At 38.3% G+C, this 13,644-nt stretch overlaps 1 protein-coding gene and 1 long non-coding RNA gene across 23 annotated transcripts in view; one reads left to right on the forward strand and one right to left on the reverse strand.

The window, feature by feature from the left end:
• Positions 1-13,644, forward strand: part of TENM3 (teneurin transmembrane protein 3) — a 1,264,183-nt gene that overhangs the window by 1,010,224 nt on the left and 240,315 nt on the right. The gene's annotated exons all lie outside the window — the stretch shown is intronic.
• LOC144328888 (uncharacterized) overlaps positions 1-13,644 on the reverse strand; it is a 63,894-nt gene that overhangs the window by 46,594 nt on the left and 3,656 nt on the right. For both annotated transcript variants that reach the window (XR_013394246.1, XR_013394247.1), the window contains exon 2: positions 6,435-6,516. This is a non-coding gene — a long non-coding RNA (uncharacterized LOC144328888). The remainder of the gene's footprint in view (positions 1-6,434; positions 6,517-13,644) is intronic.

Genomic DNA, 13,644 nt, shown 5'->3' on the forward strand with positions numbered 1-13,644 from the left:
TTTAGGCTGGACAAAAAAGGATTAAGAATGGATATGATAAACAGTTTAAATACTGCACATATAGCCAAAAACTTGTGGGAGAATGAGAAATAACAGGAACTGTTGTCCTGGGATTTATAGAGGACAATGTAGTTGAGAGGTGCCGCTCTATATGTCAAAGAGCAAAATAAATTCATAAATTAGAAATCTTAGAAGAAACAAGATGTTTGGATTGAATTATCCAAGCAAATAATAATATAGTTCTAAGGACATATTACTCTTCGCCCTTTTCAGGGGCTTTCTCCTTAGCAGAAACTATGCATGTAGCATCAGCTTCCTGCCAAAGACTTTGGGACTTGTGGTTCTAGTACCTGGAGAGAAAGGATGCTGTTCCAGGACTTGGGAATGCTTGAACCTGCTTTCCACTGCCTCAGAGTATGTTTCTTGGCCTTGAAACAGAGGAAGGGAAGGTTATGCATTCATACCAGTGCTCTATACTTGGTATATGCAATTACAGGAAAAACGTGCAAAATACACTTTTTCACTTGGCCTTTGAGTCATTGTGAGGGTGTTAACAACTTGGTTTAGTGAACTGTCCATTAGAAGTATTTTCTTTCCGCTTTAGTTTTTCATTATTTTGCTATATTGATTTTAGTTTAGTTATTATTTTTGTATATCTTTTAGTAAACTACTCTGTGGTGCTAATATGAAGAGTGCAATATAAATGAGATAATAAACAATAATAATGAAAAATGCATTACATGGTTGATTATAAGGCTTAAACATTGGTCTGCATAGAGAGTGTCTCTAAATGATTTTATGATGCTGTATTTGTTTTTTAAGTTTCCTTTTAGCAGTAATACTTATTTTCTGTCAGTTCATCAACATAGTCCTCACAGTAAAAAAACACTGTATGTTTGGCAGATGTGGCCAATCTGTGCCCCTCCTGAATGACAACTCCCATCATTCCACTGGCCATGCCAACTGGGTCTCATGAGAGTTGTAGTTCAGCAACACCTGGAGGACCAAAGGTTAACTACCCCTCGAGCCTTAATTGATAACAATCTGCCTCCCTCGCCCCATGCCCCAACTGAAAAAAATATTACATGTTCATTAGCATAGCCTTCTTCCAGTGTTTCTTCAAAAATCTGAATTCTCCCTAATGTTGAATGAAAATATGAAAGTTATCCACAAAAACTGGTGTTGTATTATAAAACCACATTTGTATCAAAACAAACTACTGTATAGGAATGTTCAGTTTCAACCACTGAATCATAGAATTGCAGAGTTGGAAGGGATCCCGAGGGTCATCTAGTCCAACCCCCTGCAATGCAGGAATCTCAATTAGCTCATACATCATTATTATTATTATTATTATTATTATTATTATTATTATTATTATTTATTATTATTTGTACCCCGCCCATCTGGCTGGGTTTCCCCAGCCACTCTGGGCGGCTTCCATAGAAACCAAAAATACACTAAAATATCACACATTAAAAACTTCCCTGAACAGGGCTGCCTTAAGATGTCTTCTAAATGTCAGGTAGTTGTTTATCGCTTTTACATCTGATGGGAGGGTGTTCCACAGGGCGGCGCCACTACCGAGAAGGCCCTCTGCCTGGTTCCCTGTAGCTTTGCTTCTCGCAATGAGAGAACCGCCAGAAGGCCCTCGGCGCTGGACCTCAGGGTCCGGCCAGAATGATGGGGGTGGAGACGCTCCTTCAGGTATACATGACAGATGGTCATCCATCCTCTGCTTAAATGTATTAATATTTATGTCCTGCTTTTTCCAGTAAGAAAGTTAGGGAAATGGGGTAATTATTAGCTTCCAACTGAAGAAACGGGTGGTGGCGCTGTGGGTAAAAGCCTCAGCGCCTAGGGCTTGCCGATCGAAAGGTCGGCGGTTCGAATCCCCGTGGTGGGGTGCGCTCCCGTTGTTCGGTCCCAGCGCCTGCCAACCTAGCAGTTCGAAAGCACCCCCGGGTGCAAGTAGATAAATAGGGACCGCTTACTAGCGGGAAGGTAAACGGCGTTTCCGTGTGCGGCTCTGGCTCGCCAGAGCAGCGATGTCACGCTGGCCACGTGACCCGGAAGTGTCTCCGGACAGCGCTGGCCCCCGGCCTCTTGAGTGAGATGGGCGCACAACCCTAGAGTCTGTCAAGACTGGCCCGTACGGGCAGGGGTACCTAACTGAAGAAAGGTTTTTCCTGCCAAGTAAACTTGTAGCAACCTATTTCCACCAAGCTTCTTTATATTACTTAAGGGAGAGAGGAGAATGAAAAATTTGGAACAGTTTAACTGTAGTATTGAAACACAATATGACCTTAAACAGTCTTTCTAATTTTGTTCCGTTCATGATCAAGAAATGGTAATTTAAATTACTTTAAACCCATTATAATTTTAATAATTACAATTTAATAATAATTGCATGATTGGATTTTAAATGCACAATACAATCACAAATAATCTTGTTAAATTAAGAAACTTAAAGTGAACTAGAAACTACCCTAATACAGCTGGATCATTGCTCAACTTTGACATTAGAGCTCTATAATAGGTTCATAGGAATTCAAAAGCATAAAGGGGAGAAAGACTGATATGGCAACAGCTCTTTTTCTTTTATTCTTTTCATTTTTCATCTATGAGGTTACAATTTTTGCAGCTGGTCAGAAATATCATGTTCCCTACTGTCTCAAAAGACTGTACATGACTAATCTTAACCATGCTTCAAACTGAACATATAAGCAGCTGTTGAAAATACAGCAGGCATTATGAAAAAGTTTACCAATGTGCCAACAAGCAGAAAGCACCTTCTTTTCCAATGCCTGTTAATATATATTTGAAGCTATAAATTTGAGCACTGCAGACATTTGCATTTTGCGTCACATTAGTTGTATTTTTGTAGAAGTTTACCTAATGGACAAATTGACTACTGGTTTAATGGGCAATCATTCTGCAGAGCATTTAACAGAAGCATCTACTGAGATGGGCTTAGATTTTTGAGGTTGATGGTAGAGTTTTTACAGGACAGTCCCCAAATGGTAGATGAGCTTTTGGAATAGCTGTAGCTAAGATAATTACTTAATTACTTACTTAAATTAATTACTTAAGTATTTAAGTATTACTTATCCACACCATTCTGTATCTTAATCCTAATAGAATTCAGTCAACAAGAAATAGTTTTTCATTCTAATTATTATGCCAATTTTTCAAGTTTACATAAATTAGTTGCAGCACAATATACAAATATAGTTTTGATACCTTACTGTAAAATGTTCCATCTTAATGCTTAACAATTGACTTACTGTTGTTATAAACCACTGACTCCTGTGGCATCTTTAAAGACTTTATTTATTGTGGCATGAAACACTGCCAAACAGTAGGACATACTATGTGGACCACCGGTTCACATATTCTGTAAATCTGTGCACTTGCAGGAGCTGAACACTGTATTGCAACTACTAGCCTCAGTGCATTGATCCCCTTCAAGCACACCAGGCAGTATGATCTGCAACGGTTCCCTGCCTCCGAGGGCTAGTGTCCCATAGAGGAAATAAATTCATGCAGAGCTACTCGCTCTGCTGATATGAGTCACCATATGCAGACGCTCTGGACTGTTATGTATACCTTTAAATCAGAATTAAAAGATATTAAACTGCAGATATTTCCAAACATCTCTAATATACTTTACACATTTGAAATCCTACTTTCTTTATTGGCTCAAGAGTCAACATTGTCAGAGTGTTAAGACGACTCGGCAATCAAAAGTGCCATCAAGCTTGAAAACCTTTGTGGTCAGCATGCTTCATTTGGTAGTTTAAAGTGGCTTGCTCACCCTTTTATTTCTGAATTTAAAAGTGTTTAATTCCATAAATTTGAAAAGAGTAAAAGTCCATTATTTCATAGGAGCAAATAGATTTGATGAGCATTTGAATATTTTGGATCAGCACATTGGCATTTAAAATGCCGCCAATTAGTGCTGAAGGTTCCGAATTCAGCTCAAATGTAGACAATGACAAAAATAATGATAATTGGGACACAAATGAATAGCTCAGAAGACTTTCAGAAACATAATTTCTATCATAAGTCTGAGTAGGAGGGCTGGTAGTTGTCTTAAAGCTAATCCTAACCACAAAGGTTTGTATCCAAAATAGAATACAGGTTTTTGCACAACAAAATGTTCTCCCCCTCTCCTCCCCTGTATAAACCTGTAGTAGGGGTTCCCCTAATGCTTCAGAACAAATTTAGGGAGGGCGTGGTGGGAAGAGAAGGGGGAAGTTGATTGATTTATTGTGTTTATGACACTTTTCCCACAATGAACTGTTCTCCATGCAGCTTACAGCAAACATTCAAAACATCAAAATACAAAGCACTGGGAATATAAATAAACAAAATACTGAATTCAATACAGGAGTTAATAAACAAACATTGGCACGTAATTCAACACATCCCCAGACGCAATCTTTCCCCATTAATTGGTCTGAGGAGGGGCAAAACTATTAAAGAATCCTTAGATCGGATATTCTTCAACTGGAGACATCTCCTAATGCAGTTCAGGGCCATTCTAAATGTTGGCACTGCAGGGTCTTCCACATGTCACTTAACGTTAGAGTTTCAGGGTCCACACTCTGGATGCATTTGGAAATTGAACTGTTCTTCAATTTGCCAATCACCACATGTCATGTATGGGATTATATGCCCGTGTAAGAAAAATGTATGTATGATAAGAATTCTATTGTGGATGCACCTCTGGTGCAACACTACATCGAATATGGCCATACAGATGAGGACATATGTTTTTGGTGTTACAGGCTTATATGCCACACCAGGATAACTTACCAGATGTTAAAAATATCTTTTTACAATTAGAGTCCAAGTGGATCTTCCCCCTAGATACAGTTACTCCAAATGGCTGGAACTTTCATTTAGAATTGAGTTGTTTTCTGTGATCCCTTTTTATGATCCTTTAGTAGATCATCTTTGATGAAACAAGAGTATTGTCCTGCTTCTGGGCATCTCAAGGCATCTGATTGACCACTTTGAGAACAGAATGCTGCACTGGATAAGTATTTGATCTGATCCAGAAGAACGGTTCCTGCATTCTTACAAACTATTTCATCTGTTCCTGTGGCTATGTTGATACCATGTTCCATTCTGGGCAAGGGATATTCTAATATTGCTCCCTTTCCCTTTCTACCTCTTGCCAGCAAGTTTTGTGGAGCCACCTTTTTGTCCTCTTAGTACCATACCTTCTGGTCCAAATTGCATTTATTTTTTACACTGATCCATCAGTCCGATGGTGGTATTGCCTACTATTTCAGTGTGCATTCTTCCTTGTATACATGTTCCCTACAAATTTCCCTTGCAAAATTCTTATTACATTTACAGTAATAAAAAGGGAGGACTGCGTGCCATTACGTGGATATGCCATTTATAATAATTGATCCTGCACTGGGACTTGATTCTGTTCTTGGGATAGGGGCTCTCATCTATCATATGTTCATACTTTTATGAGATAAACATGTAAACATTAATTACCAGCCAACCCCGTGTTTCTGTTAAATTAATATAATGTAGTCACAATCCTATGCAATCCCAGCAATAAAGTAGAAAGCAAAACAATAGCAACGGAAACAATATATAACATAGCAGATGCAAATATTTTTATAGTGTCTCGGGTAACTTTGTTGGCATTGAGCATTGATAACACTCCCACAATCAATTGAGACCTAGCAATGTGGATGGCAATCATGGCTGCCAGCAGCCACAGCTTGTACAGTTTTGCATTGAGATTTGAACTACTGGCATCACAAACCTGACAAGGAACAGGATATATGCAGGCCATTTGACAGATAAGTAGCCAAACAAGGCAAGACTGATGCTATGCTAATCACAAGAGCCAACCAACTTCTAAGTAGGTGTTTTAATATATAACGCAAGAACTAATATTAATAGAAATAAAACCCAAATCTATCAATGTTAATTGAATTTTTACTCAAATACAAGTATGATCCTCAATTTACATATTTAACTTATACATTATTTTGATAAGTGACAAAGTATTAAATGAGATAAATTTAGCTAACTGAAAATTTCTTCTGTAGTAGTATGTGGAATAAGACACAATTTGTTCTGCTGAATATTACAGAAATGTTGGTCCCTTGTAAAAGTTGGCTTTCCTGAGTGCACTTCTATGGTTATGTTATTGTATATTCAAATGTGTCTTAAGAACCAGGCCCTTACTGTGACCAATGCCTAGAGAGAGTAGAGACATGCTGGAGTGCTCAGACTACTGCAAGTTTTCTCTGCTCTATTTAATGTTCTGCTGATAATTAGAACCAGACCTTTAAAGAACCAGACCTTTAAAGCAGCACTCAGTGTGATGGGCCATTTTCATGTCCCTAGTCTGCAGTGTTCTTCTCTTGGCTTTTCAAAGTCCTGTCTTATCATACCTGTCAAGCTCCTTGAAGAGCAAGCTGGAGAGGAATGAATCCATGAAGGATGCACCTCACAATGAAAGACATCTTGAAAATTCTGAGAAAGGAAGAAAAATAAATGTAAATGAAGGGGACCCACTCAAAAACGCATTCTGCAACTAAGGAAACTGAGTATTCTTGTACAGTCTTACTAACAGGTGGTGAGAGGAACAGTACAGATCTGATTATTGTTGAGGCTATAAGATCACTCAGCAATGTTGTATTCTATGTTATTTTTTGGCACTGAGGCCTGGTGCAATGCAGTGATTCATGAAGGTAGGTGATGAGGCAGTTTTGTATACATCTGGTCTGGAATCTCTCGTTTAGGTATTATAATAGGTTACACAAAAAGAATAACAGTGAATACCTAAATATAATAAATGCCATTAGATTAACCATAATTACTTATGAAGTTTATTAGCTCTTATGCAGAGCAAAAATGATTTTTTTGGTTTGTTTTTTGTTTTTGCACGTTCAGGCTGGTGACTAATCACTTTTATGTTTTGTTCTCAGAACAAAGGAGGGGTGTCTGCAATCTAATTAAGGTTGGTTTGGGCTTGGCCAGATAGATAGAATACGTTTGTATTAGTCATTCACCCATCTTTGGAACCCACTTGGGTTTCTGAGAACCCTTGCATAGAGCAGAATAGTAATGTGAAAACTGACACACAATTCACTGTGGCGACAGTTCCTAGGCTACTTATGCTGGAGTGTTGGCAATAAAGTCAGTAGAAATACAGTGTGCTAGTACTCATCCCATGATAATAAATGAACCAGATTGATGGTAAAAGGGAACACAAACTCATAAGGGAATAAAGGTCAAAAGTAAAAGTAAATGACCCCTTGATGGTTAGGTCCAGTCAAAGGCAACTATGGGGTGTGTGATGGCTGTGTTCTACTGTGCCTCTGAATGCCAGTTGCTGGAAATCACAAGTTGGAGAGCACTGTTGCCATCAAGTCCTGCTTACTGTCTTCATTAGGTTCATCTTGGTAATGCCTGCCAATTACTGGCCCTCAATATTTTGTAAATTTGTGACATCAGGCCTCTTGCTGAGAAATAGCTACATTAAATTTCAAATCAATATTGTAATTATCAGTAAAGATTTTACTGATACCCATGTGTTCTATTTTTTTCCTTATAACTTTAAAAACGGAACCGAGTGACCTCCTTGTAGGATATCTACAAATTTGAAAACCTTCAGAACATAAACCTCAAGGAAAAGGCTAGCAGGCATGTATCTCAGGAAACATTTCGCCTCATTTATCCCCAATTAAGAAAAAGTAAACAGCAGGTTAGAATCAATAGCTTTGCCTTCTGCATAGACAGTATTAGGCTTTTAATGAGCAATGCAGAGGTTTTCCATCTGCCCCCAGTATTTGTTGTGGCTCTTTAATCTCATAATGTACCTGAGCTTCAGCTTAACATAGGTATCTCAGCTAAGTTGATTGAGGGTTTAGCCACACTTTCTTTTCATCCTCACTTTCTAGGCGCAGTCCACAATTTAAAGCTCTGTCCGAGCACCCCCTTTTCAGCTCCAGAGTTTTCCCTGTGAAAACCCACTCTTTAAAGCTCACTTGGAGCAAACATCAATTTGTGGAAAACCCAAAGCGACTTTGGTTCCAATTCAGCTTTAAAGAGTGGGTTTTCGTGGAGTGTTAGAAGTGTGGACCTCTGCCTGGAAAGAGCAGGGCAAAAGGTAAGTGTGGATAAGTCCTGAGATGAAGAACTTGCTTCCTATACATAACTACTTTAATGTACACATGTATCAGGTAGAAACAATGACCCAGTTCACACAGAACAGGCCAAACCGAACATGTATGTTCCTGTGTAAGACATCATAGCCACTTTGCTCTTCCTCCAGTCCTCCTACTGTGAGCAAAGCTATGGGTTGGTTTAAGCATGTTGTTCAAAGTTGGGATCTGACACTTGGTCACTCTAGATAAACGATAGACAAACTTCTCCAAAAGTGTCCCACTGTCTAACAAATCTAAGCCCTCTTTCCCAGTGGCTCCATGTCATGCATTGAGACCCTGAAGTTCTGCCTCTCTAGCTAGCATTACATGTGGAACAAGTAGAATTTCTAAAAATGCTTCCTTGCAGATTCCAGACTTCAGCATTTTAGATAGCAACATAAATTTGGCTTGCACAACTCAGTATTGTATTTTTCAATATTAGTTGGACTTCCTGTGTACCATACCATAGACTCCTTTCCTTTATCAGCCTCCCTAGATAGGTCATATATCTGTTTTCCTGATACTATTAATGACAATTCTGTCTTTGTTCCTTAAATTATGTCTTTGTTGCTGAAATTCTCTGACCTCATAACTAAGTTACTACTGCTGCCAGTAAAATTAATTATCATAAGATTTCCCCCCCTCATTCACACTGATCAAGACTGTAAAATGTGCAATGTAAATTAGGGCATCAGTGAGTTCATGTCCCAAGAAACTAATTTAAAAATCCCCTCTGGATTTATTGTGAATTTCAAAATAGTCTCTTTTGATGCAGTGCTAGAGGTTCTAGGAGAATTATAGCCAAAGTAACTACTGTTTGGAAAATACAAGCAACGTGATTCCAAAATTAGGCAAATGTTTAATACAAAAGCATTGTCTAGCTTCATATGTGAAGCTCAAATATCTTTTGAGCGTTTCTTGAAATATATATAATCAAACATGGTTGCTAAAGTGAGAGAAGCTTTTGTAATTTGAATGACTCTTCTGACCTGATTGACATTTGCATTACAAACCAATATAAGCAACAACAGTAACAAAAACAAATAAAGACGTTAAGCTGTATATAAGGAAATGACCTTTAGGCTTTGTCAAAACATTATATTGAATGTGCTATATTAGATGAAAGTGGAAACTATAGTTAATTGGAAATTTACTCATTTACTCACAGCCTGTGGCAAAAGGAGAAGGGGAGGGATTGCACACACAGGCAAAAGTTTTGTTCATACTTCTGTTTTGTAGGCCAGGTTTTGTTCATCTGATCACAACCTCTATGACAGAATTGGCCTTTGTTTCCTCCCTCTAATCTGGTAAATCAGTTTAAGTTTTGAATACGATTAGAGGCTTATCAGGCAAAACTTATAATATTGTGTTTTAGATTCTGATGGTCAGTAATGCAGCAATTTTATTAATGGCCCACAAACATGTTTTTAAAATTGATTCTTTTCTAGAAGTGTGTGAACATTTAAAAATATGGAAAATTTAAAAATACATATAGGTAGACAAATTATGAATATTAATTCCAAGATACTTCATTTGGTTGTGTAGATTTTTTTCTTTTCTTGTGCTTTATTTGGTTGAAAGACAAGAGATACTTTACTTTAAGGAAAACAAAACAAAAGGTCGAAAACCTGAATAAGAAATGGAAAAAACAGCCTATCTGTAATAGAGCTATGAAAGCCATCCCTGACTGAGGTGAGATGAAAGCATCCATGAAAATAGCCATAAAACAGTACTTTCATACATCATATTGAAATTATTTCAGTACTGTGCTTTATTAGATTAAAATCAAAGACCTGTTTGCATGTTTTAGAAAGTGTATGCTGCCCTCCACCATATGCAAAGCAAACCATGTTTGCATAAGTTTAATAAGAGCACTTTCTGCTAAAAAAATAAGGTGGAAGATAGTCTGTATATCCTGCATGTGGATCTTTGTAAATGAACGAATATGTGAGGAGAGGAGATAGTTGCTTTGCTCCTCCTCTGGATCTGCTACAGTAAATCAAACCATTGTTTTACTTACCGTGTAGTCCAGACTCAGGCTGGTGGTTTGTCATTTTGCTCACTCATATTAACAGGTGCTTAGGTAAGTGAGCTACCTCCACGAGCTGTGTAACGTAGAGGGAATTTGACCAATATCATGATCAGAAAAACAAAACCTGAGATTTTCTTCTTAATAGAACTAAACAGTGCACATTTACTACCCCAACATTATATAACTTCTAATGTTCCATTGCTCATGAGAATGGGCAGCTCGCTTAGCCAGTTATGTCAGCTAGGTAGCATAAGAACTGCCTGAGTTGAGAAATAAATGTGTTCACTTTATGTTGCACTGCAAATTTGTTTTTACTAATACAAAACTAAATTTAGAAATACATATACTTAGATTAGGGCTGTAAATCTGAACCTCCTGAAGGTGATCTGCAGAATAAATAGAAATGAAGAGAATCCAAATAAAGAGAAATGCCAGGGCTAGCATTCTAAACAGGCAGCCAAGAAATATATGTCTCTGCCCTCTATTAAAGATAAAAGGATTTTGCAGTTAGGGTTTTGGAAACTTTGCTTGTGTAAGTTGCCTCAAGAACATCTAGCAAAAATGCCTTAGCAAAAGAGCTAAGGAGTTAACAGTAAATCATAATCCCCTTTACAAGTGCATATTCCATTGTAATGGAATGGATGGCAAGGTTTGATATACTATTTTCCCAAGTATTATAACTAGGTGCTGTATATTTAATTTGAAACTGATCTAGAGCGGCTTTCACATAACAAGGTACTACAGGTGAAAAAGTACTCATAACTGCACTGAGGGACAAATGCCAATGAATATGGCTAGTAGGGCTATGGTGCATGGAGCCCATTGGCCTACATCTGGTGCATCTATGATCCACTGAACCTATAGCATAATCCATGTGGGTCACTTGGTTTGTCAGTGTGCGGTATCTCTGCATCTGCTTTTTATGGAGGAGTTGTCCCCACAATGAGAATTCGTGCATCTACAGTTTTCCACATGTCCAAGGCCTGCTGTCAGTTACCTAGACAGGAACCCCACACTTTGGAGGGTTTGGCTCCAAGTGTTCCGTGTGTATGTGAAAATCACGTACTGTATAATCCAGTCCTAGGAGCTGTCCTGTGGCTAGCAGCTGCGTGAAAGAGAGCCCCCTCCCCAGCACTCCCAGAGTTGGTGTACCTAGCTGGCCTTGCCCAGCAAGCAAGGCAAAGAGCTTAAAAGCAGACAGAGTAGGGGAAGAAAGGTTTTCAGCTGCCCACATTTCTTGGCACTTGACTTGTGCAATTTCAGCTAGCCATGTGAGGTTGAAATTGAGCAAGTCAAATTCACGTATGATGCAGGATTACTGTATAAAAAGGTTACTCACACCAATATATACACAAATTCTCTACCAAAGCTGAGAACAAGAAAACAAAATATATACTTGTATTCTTATAAGGTTTTAGAAAGCTTTAATAAATTTATGCATGCTTGATACTTCACACTTTACCCTTTGTTCAGAGCTGTTTCTGTAAAGAGAAGAATATTGTCAGTGACTATTCATTCTCATTTCCCACTTTTTTGGAGCTGTTTTTCTATCCCCTTGTCTTGAATTTTTATGATGAGTTTATCTAAGCAGCTATATTCCAGAAAATGCTCTAAAGCACTAGTTTTAAGTCACTAATATTGCATGTTGAATTTGAACTGTGTTCCTAATGGCTGAAAAACACTTCAAGAGTTCCCCTTCACCATTTGGAAGACTCTCTGATTGCCTGTGGAAAGCCCAAGGGCAATTATGAGTTATGGTCAGCAGCTGTGTATGCCTAGGTGCTTAGCAGGGCTGGGCTTAATCAGCCTTAGACGATGAACTTCCTTGTATTCAGCTGCAAAGTAGTGCTCCTTCTCACCAGTACAAAATGGGAGTTTGCCTGCATTTGGAGGTTCATAGTGAACAAGATCCTCTTTTTTTGTACAGGAAGCATAGTGTCCCTTGTGCAAGATATACTGCTTCCTTTTAATGGGGAAGGTTGTATTGGAGAAAATATAGGAGGCATGTACACATGCTTGCCTGTGTGTTTTGTCCTTACATCAGTAACTGTAATGGTGGAGTCAAGATTTCTGTTGGGTGTTAGTGTCTGCAATTCCGAGGTGGAGCGCATAGAAGGATTCTCAGAAGACCAGGGTTAGTAATATTTCTTTCTTTATTAGTGCATAATGTTTGTTTCTGAGAAATGTTCCCTTTTTGTGCAAGTGTCCTTTCACCAGTTTCCATCGCTAAGTCCCCCAATGTCTTCTAAGTTCTGTAGACACAATTATGAATGAAAGAACCCTCTGCCATTTACCTAATGCATTATGTGTATATTTCGTTTTATATCTTACTTGTGGTACACTGATTGACTGCATGGTTAGGACTGTGTAAAAGTTGAGGAGACTACAGATTGAGCTGGTGTAATGTTACATTGCCAGAGATAAGACTGACCTGGAATTCAGCATAGGATTCTGACTATGTCTAGTTCCTCACCTGCCACACTGGATTGCCGCTTATTTTTTTTACCCTTAGGCTTGTACAATTGTACTGGTATAATGGTTGTGCTGGCATAATATAATTCTGGTGCTGCATCAGCATAAATCTCCAGTGGACGTGCATTGTATCATATCTGCACCAACTCAGGGATAGCATTGCACTTAAACCCCACACACATCCAAAAAATGGTTGTTTCTTTATCTTTCTTTCTTTTTAATAGTGTACTTGATGTGATTTGGGAGGATTTAATGGCTAAACCTTCAGCTCAGAATGAAAGGAAAGTGAAATGGCTCTACTATAGCTTTGAATATTGAAAGTTTTTTTTTCCTGATAGATTAAAATAGGCCTCCATTAGAGGGAGTTATACATTCATCATTAAATGTATCTGAAAGGTTTTCAAAACATCATAGGTGCTGTAGATTATCTCTTGGCAGCTGCAGAGCATTTCTAGAATAAATTCTACTCCATTCTGTCCCATAATACTCAGGGTAGATTTGAAATGCTCCCTCCACTCCTCGGTTACAAGTACCATGCTCACATTTCTGCTCTAAACATTGAGAAAGTGGAAAATGATTAAAAGGTGTTGTATTATATTGCATTTCTGTATGCTATTAGTGAGATTTAGAGAAGGAAGCAATATTTTAGTCATCTTCCTCCTCCCTCCTTTCTTTGATTTGGCCATGTTACTTCTAGTCTGGTTATTTTAGGAAATGGCTACTTTGCTTATATTCCCCAAATAAGATTAATAGCTGCAAGCGCAATGTAATATCAGTGGGAGCTGATCATGGCCATACCCATTCCCAAAAAGTACTTACATAAAGTTTAGAAGAGCAGACACACAGTACACCAGAATTATTTTGACACCCTGTCACACCTGGTACACACTTCTGAATTAAGGCAAACATAGGGTGAGCAATTCACAGGAGTAATTCAATTATAGCCAG

This window comes from Podarcis muralis, chromosome 9, assembly GCF_964188315.1.
Source record: "Podarcis muralis chromosome 9, rPodMur119.hap1.1, whole genome shotgun sequence".
In the NCBI taxonomy this organism is placed as follows: Eukaryota; Metazoa; Chordata; class Lepidosauria; order Squamata; family Lacertidae; genus Podarcis; species Podarcis muralis.